The 8,264-nt window shown below is 40.5% G+C and overlaps 1 long non-coding RNA gene across 1 annotated transcript; it reads right to left on the bottom strand.

Annotated features, from left to right (window-relative positions):
* Positions 1-3,075: 3,075 nt before the first annotated feature.
* On the bottom strand, positions 3,076-7,996 carry LOC148526665 (uncharacterized). The gene is made up of 3 exons (XR_015878226.1): positions 7,669-7,996; positions 6,971-7,065; positions 3,076-5,929 (listed from the first exon to the last, which is right to left on the bottom strand). It is a non-coding gene; the product is annotated as an uncharacterized LOC148526665 (long non-coding RNA).
* Between the last annotated feature and the right edge of the window lie 268 nt (positions 7,997-8,264).

The raw sequence follows: 8,264 nt of genomic DNA, 5'->3' as shown, positions 1-8,264 counted from the left end.
TAATCATTTACTTTATATCATTTATAAATGTATATGGAAACATTCCATATTTACCTTCCAGAACAGAAGGCAGAAACTACTGTGGGCAGAAAGGCCCTGAGCACTGCGAGTGTGGAAATGAGCAAACAGCTTCCCATTTCCTGCTGCACAATAAGTGCAGACACAACAACACACGCAAGAGGCATCTTTCCCTGGAATGTAGCTTGTATCTGGTCAAAAGGGATTTCATTTCTTCTATTCTCTGATTTACATTGTTTGTGTTTGCAGAGATACTGCCCATTACTGTCATACAGCAATAAATAAATGTGATTATATATATATATATATATATATATATAAAATTGGAATTAGTAAAACAATTACCGCAGAAGTTTGAACCTGTAAACCATATAATCGGGATGAATACCTTTTGTTAAACAAAATTAATCAGACTGGATGTAATTTTAATGTACAAGACACAAGGTTATTAATTTCAGGAACGAAAATTAGGTTTTACAATATTTCATTAGGCGCCCCTTAAGTAATCTTAACACTTATGCAAACTGCATTTATACAATCAATATTCATCATCTCTACTTTTTATAAACAGATTACTACTTCTGCAATACTTATCATATATACTCGAGTATAAGCCGAGTTTTTCAGCATATTTTTTGTGCTGAAAAAGCCCCCCCTCGGCTTATACTCGAGTGATGCTTCAGGACCAGTTCTCCCGTTACGCAGCTGAGTAGGACGCCACATATTGGAGGCACCTCACTCAGCTGCGTACCATGCGAGCCACAGTGCAGACTGTGTCTCTGTGACACAGCTGCACCGCGTGTGTAGCGCTGACCGGACAGGGTTCGGTCAGCACTACACAGTGCCAAACACACAGCCGCCGGCAACGGCAGCTGTGTGTTTGTTGTAATTAGCAGCCGATGAGAGTCTGTCAGACTCTCATCGGCTGCTGCTGCTCCCACTGCGGGAGCCATCTTCCGGCTCCCGCAGTGGGTAATGGGAGAGACGTCATGACGTCTCTCCCATAATGCAAAGCGGCCGGAGGAGCCGGTAGCAGCGTCGGGGACCAGGAGCGGGGTTTCAGGTAAGTTTATTTTTTTTTTTTAATTACTGGTACGTCTCTCTCTACTGGGGACGGGGCTACTACTGGGGGCAGTACCAGGGGGGGATTACTACTGGGGGCATTACCAGGGGGGGGATTACTACTGGGGGCATTACCAGGGGGGGGATTACTACTGGGGGCACTACCAGGGGGGGGGGGGGAATTACTACTGGGGGCACTACCAGGGGGGATATTACTACTGGGGGCACTACCAGGGGGGGGGATTACTACCAGTAGCTGCTGCATTTCCCACCCTAGGCTTATACTCGAGTCAATAAGTTTTCCCAGTCTTTTGTGGTAAAATTAGGTACCTCGGCTTATATTCGGGTCGACTTATACTCGAGTATATACGGTACATTTAAATAATTTATTATCAAATAATTTTTCAATTTCTTTGCATTTGGCTAGGGTCTTAGCATCTTTTTATATCCAATTAAAATTCTGGTCTTTTCTTCCAGGATTGAAGTGGGCAGGGATAGAGCATACAGCCAGTAAGTTCAGCTGAATTTTCACAGCAGAACAATCTTGCTGGAGGCAGTAACCTATCCATCAATATAGATGTAGTCAGCATCCCAACAGTCAGCATGCCGGCGGTCACAATGCGGACAGCGACATCCTGACAGATTGTGGAGGTATTAGGCTCAGGGGGAGACTTAGGGTTAGGGGGAGTGTTAGGCAGTGGGGGGAGTGTTAGGCAGTGGGAGGGGTGGGTTAGGGGGAGGGCTAGGGTAAGGGTTATACTACTTAGAATACTGACAGATTTTTGTGACTGTAGGGATATCATATCTAACCCAATGTGATTAAGCTAGTATGTGGCTACGCAAGGATGATAGAAGGGAAATGGGAGGCAAATAAGAAGCTAGGCACAGTTATGAAGTGAAAGAACAAGGTCCCCAAACATCACAGAATATTGACAGTTCATTTGTGACCTAACATTCACATGCTGCCTTGACTGAACTCTATGACCAAACTCCTGTTTAAACTTTCCACAGCAAATCTCCCCATTACTCTACTTTAGGATAAATCCAGATTTCTGCTCAGCAGCGGCAAACGCTGGATTTCTAGAGGGGGGTTTCCAAATGCTTGATTTTAGAGTGAGTGTGGCCAGTCCATGATGAGGGCATAATTAGCACTTACCCAGCTTTAATGTGTGTCATACAAAGTGTATTGTGTATCATAATTCCAGCATATACAGGACCAGGATCACATCCCTAACAGTGCATGTTTTCCAAATCTCATAGTTGGTGCACAGGTTATTTATTATTGGCTGATACATTTTAAAATATCCACAGGTGGTGCTAATTATTTCATTTGTGATACTGAGAAGAACATGCAGCGATAGTACATTTCTATTATATTACTATTTCTATTGTGGTCATGGTATAGGCTGGTGAGAGGGGTTTCCAGGCAGCCGGAAACCCCCCCTGCGTTTGCCTATGCTCAGGACTGTCCAATACTCAGTTTAAATATTGGATTCAGTCCCGAATAAAAGTGGTCATACATACAAAATAATGAGCATCTCTGGATGATGTCCTTGAGAATATTTCCCCTCTTATCCTGTTCTTTGTGTTTTCACAATTTTAGGAATTTCCTTTCCTCTCCCCCCACTAGTGATACCTTAAGGGAACTATTCCGGTTTGATAAAAGTTGCCTGAAGACTCCAAATTATAATCTAATTATAAAGGTTTCTCTTGACTCTCCAGGCCACCATGAGAGGGAACGGGCTACCTCTTGACAAATCTTGTTGGAAGGAGGCCAGGGATGGAATAGTCACCAGCTCAAAATCAACTCAAAATAAAAAAATAGAACATATAGGACCTCTTACATATGTATTATACCCAAAATTAATTCGCTAAAACGTTCCCATCCTCTGATCATAATTGGTCTAGACTGTTCATTTTTACTGTTGTGCGCCTATGTATGTGCTTTACAAAACAAAAACACACACAAGAAAGCAATATAGTTGTTTGTTTGATCTTGTTTATTATTTTATTAACCTTAAAAGTTTCTTCAATAAGTATAACATTTAAAAAAAAAAAAAAAAACTGGTGAAGGAGAATGGGTTAATCTAAAGTTGCATTTAACCCCACATATTTCATACATACCTTGTCCATTGTTTGCTAAACCCTACCAGACTTTAGAAAATATCTATTTTTCTTTCATTTTACCTAATAACAATGCAAGTTATAGTTATAAAAAAAAAAAAAACGGGTAAAATAATTAAATTGTGGAAGCTACAGGTTCAGAGAGAGGAAGCAATACAATATTGTAATACTAATAATAAAGATGCTACATAAAACTCTGTGCACACAGAACCAAAGCCCAGTAATCATTCTATAAATGTAAAAAATAGACACTATGGGGCCAATCCAATTAGGTGCGAGTATGCAAAAGTGAGTTTCATGAACTCGTAAACGTTGCATGAGTGCGCACTCCCGAGAAATAATTTTATTTATTTATTAACAGTTTCTTATATAGCGCAGCATATTCCGTGGCGCTTTACAATTAGAAACAACTGTAAGAACAAAACTGGGTAGTAACAGACAGACATGAAGGTAAGAGGGCCCTGCTCGTAAGCTTACAATCTATAGAAATGCGAGATCCAATTAGAAATGCCTATCCGTGAGAATCGCTGTGTGTGCAAATTTTCTACAACATGCAGCCTGGGAGAAGTGCATAAAAATAAGTGGGGTGACCATCCTGGACCCCCCAAAAGTGACAATTTTGTTAACAGAATCATATAGAAGGCTGTTAGTGGGCACAAGAAAAGTACTGGAGGTTTTTAAACAGTGTCAAATGGCTGATTTATTCATTGTTTTTCCTTTACTCTCAAACAAATTAAAAAGAAAAATGCAAAAAAAAAAAAGTAGAAAATAAAAGATGATTTAGTGGTAATTTGATTGAGTGAATGAATTTCAAAGAAATGTAAGAAAATTATAAAAACAAATGCACTTGTTTTTCATTTAAAAAGTACTTTAAGTAAACTTGCGGGGCCTAAACTGATGAAAAAGTTGATTTTGGAGTCATTTGAGGCCATTTTTTTAACACTCAAAAATATTGGGTGGTGGGGTATCATAGGGGTTCTGCACTGTCCCCCGACATATTTACCTTCACACATGTTTTCACACCCTCAGAGGGGTGCAAACAAAAAAAACAAAAGACGATTTCTTCTGGGAAAGTAGTGCGAGTTTGCCATGAAAACAGCTCGCACAAACCAACTCACACCTAAAATTGTATTGACCCCTTTGTCATCTCCCAACCTTACAGGTTTCAATGACAGGTGAAGTGATCTGCCCTTTTCAGCCAAGCTTGGACAGTGATCCTAGCACTTGGCAGCAGCATTGTAGACAAAAGCAGCTCAAGGAATTTATCACTATTACAATTAAACCAACCCGCATCTCTGGTCTTAAACTTCAAAAATGTTATGCCTTTAAGGACATAGGACTGCTTTATAATTAAGCCTGCCTACTTATTGGATGCTTAAAGATAAATAAATTAAATATAGAGGAATAAAAATGGGGATTTTTATCTAACTCCTGACTGAACAAGACCGAGGGAAACTCACATGAAACTGAGGATCTCATTCAGTAAGGATCGCTATTGCGATCGCAGCACCGTAATCGCAAGCAGATCCACTGCGAAAATATGATAACTATTGCAGTCGCAGCCTAACATAAGGATGCCCACATCCCCTTACGCACATCCATAATACTTCGCTAAATAGCAGTACCATCGGTCCATCACGCAAAGTTACAGCAGCCCTGAACTTACTTAGAAATTGCTAACTTCATTGCACACAGTGAGAGCTCAAGCTGTGTAGGGCATCCCAGTGGCTAAATTATGCATGTCCCTGTTCAAATGCACTGACACTGCGTTTCTCTGACCCCACCCCCCAAACAGAACTTCCTGTCAATCACTCAGCGATGGGTCTGCGTAGTCACTGCGATCGCAGTACCGATCGCAGTGGAGTCTTCATGCATGCACACTGCGATGCATACGCATGTACAGAACACAACAATCGTCTGACTGCGTGCGCAATTGCAATAGTGATCCTTACTGAATCAGGCCCTGAGTATTTTAAGTTTAAAGAACCCATAAATAAAAAAATAATAGTAATAATAATACAGTGGATGGGGTGTTGCTGTTCATAATCATTAGCATATCAAGTTTATCTCCAGTATACTTTATACTTGACCATTAAGTGTAGTAGTAGCAAATAAAATAAAAAAAATCTATATTACATGGCAAAATATAGATGTGCAAAACAGTCTTTAAATATATAGCCTGATAGTTTATGTATAAATTACTTACTTAATGGGAATGGTCAAAATATTCATTACTCTATTGCAATCCTGAATGGGTAATACAAACCTAATAATGTAATAGGGAATGTCCATTATCCATCAGTACAATAAAGTAAAACTTCAAAACAAATGATTAATTGGTATATTACTACAATTAAAAAAAATGTGAAATCACTCCAAATAATATGAAATGTAAGCTATTTTTATGGAAAACAATTGTCTATCCATATGATTGGGTTCTGGATCCATCTGACAAGCCATCCAAGGAGATGTGTGTGTATTAAGAGTTCATACTATGATATGACAAATTTCCCCCTGACAACTGCACAAGTATAAAAACGCACAAAGCAGCAACACAGTTTCTGAGATGAATGTATACTTCTCCAGGGTTACTGTACACTGGAAGGCAGTTCCATTCCTGCCCCATCATAAAACACTATTCATGGGAGCTTGGCTGCTTATCCACAATCATCTTGCTGCATTTTTCTCATTGTCTTTAGTTGACCTCTTTCTTGTTGCAACTCTCCTAAAACAATAGAGAATGGTTTCAATATCTCTCAGCATAGCTTGGGGCAGCCAACAACTCAATTGGGGCAAGTGTAGGCAGTGTGGTATGAAACCGAATGACATGCATACATAGAAATAAAATGAATCAGACAAAAGTTACATATTATTTGGAGGCTTAATATGGTACATTTCAGCTGGTAAGTGCATGTAGACTGCATACATGGACTAGATTAATATTTCTCACCAAGGAAAATATGCTGCTTTTAGACCTGCATTCTAATTTACACTTGGAAAGCCGGATTCTTTTCTACTGAGTTTATCCCTATCGACTGTCAGCAGCAATCTTGGGCCCCATTGCAACAGTGTCTTGGGGGCCTCGAAGGGATGCGATTGTGCAGACTAACAGGAGACTGATATGTAGTTATTGGAAAGAGAAAGACAATGCCACTAGCAGCTTCCAGGGTCCACCCACCCCAGGAAGGAGGGAGGACCACCAACCCCAGGCAGGAGGGAGGACCACCAACCCCAGGCAGGAGGGAGGACCACCAAACCCAGGCAGGAGGGAGGACCACCAAACCCAGGCAGGAGGGAGGACCACCAAACCCAGGCAGGAGGGAGGACCACCAACCCCAGGCAGGAGGGAGGATGCCCTGTGCAGACAAGTTCAAACAATAGCAGCAACACAGAAGAGAAGCTATATAAAACCTTTTGCACCCTTGTATTTGAGTACACACCATTTCATATTTAAAGGATCACTAAAATGAAAATACAGATATGTGAATTAAAGTGGATGATGGGGAACACTTCTCCTAGTGCATATTAGATTTCTGTTGTTTTGGAGGGAACCGGAAGCAGGCATCCCCAAAATCATGTATAATATATTACAATCAACTGCACAGCACATGCAAACTTACATACATATTAGTGAAAGTTCTTAACAGCATATTGTTTCTTTTAATCCTTTCAAAAGCATTCTAGATCTCAAACACACTAATTGGTTAGAATCATTAGATAATATAACACAAACGTAAATCTACAATGATAACCATAATGACTATACCCAGGTCTTCTTCCAGCCCTCCATGATGGTGCTGTGCTCACTAACTGCACTTTTCCATCTGGAAAGTTCATTTGACCAGCCCTGATTTAACGAGCCTATATAAAAAGGAAATGAGAAGGACAAGTGTTACAGAACATGGTGAATTGCATTTTGGTTATCAGACCAGCACAAAAGGAATCCTTTACAACTTCCTGCTCACCAGGCGTTGCTGGGTAAGTGACCAGTACACGGCTAACCTAGTAGCTTCAGGAGGCTTAACACAGAAATTGTAAAAACAGCCAAACAGAGAAAGACTGACCACTGTTCTAACATTTATGTATTTGCTCTAAACATACAAAACACCCTTAACCCCAATAAAGGCTTAGCTAACAGATACTGACAGTGACTACAGCACTTTCTAAATGGCACTTATGTCATAGATACACATACAAAGAGGTCTAATGTCAGCAAATTAGCGTAGAAATGCATCACTGGGGTGTTTACAATTTATACACCTTCACCCCTCAGATATCTATTTATAAGCCACCTTAACCTAAGGATGCTGCAGGGGTTCAAATAGGGGAGACAACTTACCTAAATCTCCCCCTTTCCTTATAGCTGCCGTCTCTCAGACCTACAATGGGTTGGGAACTTGGTGACATTACACGGGTTAATACTTCTAAAACAAAACCTTTGCACATATTGCATTAGGCATTTACCTGTAACTCTGATAAACACTTTTGATGACTTCAGTCCAGCTTCTGATTCAACAGTACAATGATACTCTGCATCCTTAGTGGCAATATCTCTCACCCAGCTGAGGATGTGCACATTCCCATCAGCCAGTGGGTGTAACTCTTCCTTGGCACAGCTCTCCATTGTAACACCATCCTTCTCCCATGTGAAATGTGCATCTTTTGGCCCTGAAGAGAGAGAGGGAAAGAAAACGTTAATATGACACCTAGGTAAGAATAAAAACTATCCACACCTACAGAACATATAAATGCAACTATGCAGGCTGATGATTCTCACTGTTTAAGCCACTTGTCAGTTGATATAATTAGTAGTTCTGTTAAAGCTGCTTACTTACATTAACCAAAAAAAGCTCCAGAAACCAGGCTGGGCAGATTACAAAGAACTGCCCCCAGCCAATCTGTACAGAGGTAATCACATCCACATTCACCTTGCACATTCTGTCCTCTCCAGTAAAGGTGGGTACACACCTGACATATATCTGCAGATCAAGTGATCTGCAGATATATCTGTAGATGATGGTCGTCCATACACACTGAACGACAATCATCTATCCGGCGGC

This window comes from Taudactylus pleione, unplaced genomic scaffold (assembly GCF_031769625.1).
Source record: "Taudactylus pleione unplaced genomic scaffold, aTauple2 ptg000095l, whole genome shotgun sequence".
Taxonomy (NCBI): domain Eukaryota; kingdom Metazoa; phylum Chordata; class Amphibia; order Anura; family Myobatrachidae; genus Taudactylus; species Taudactylus pleione.
The sequence above is the reverse complement of the archived record's forward strand: the minus strand, read 5'-3'. Positions and strand labels throughout refer to the sequence as shown.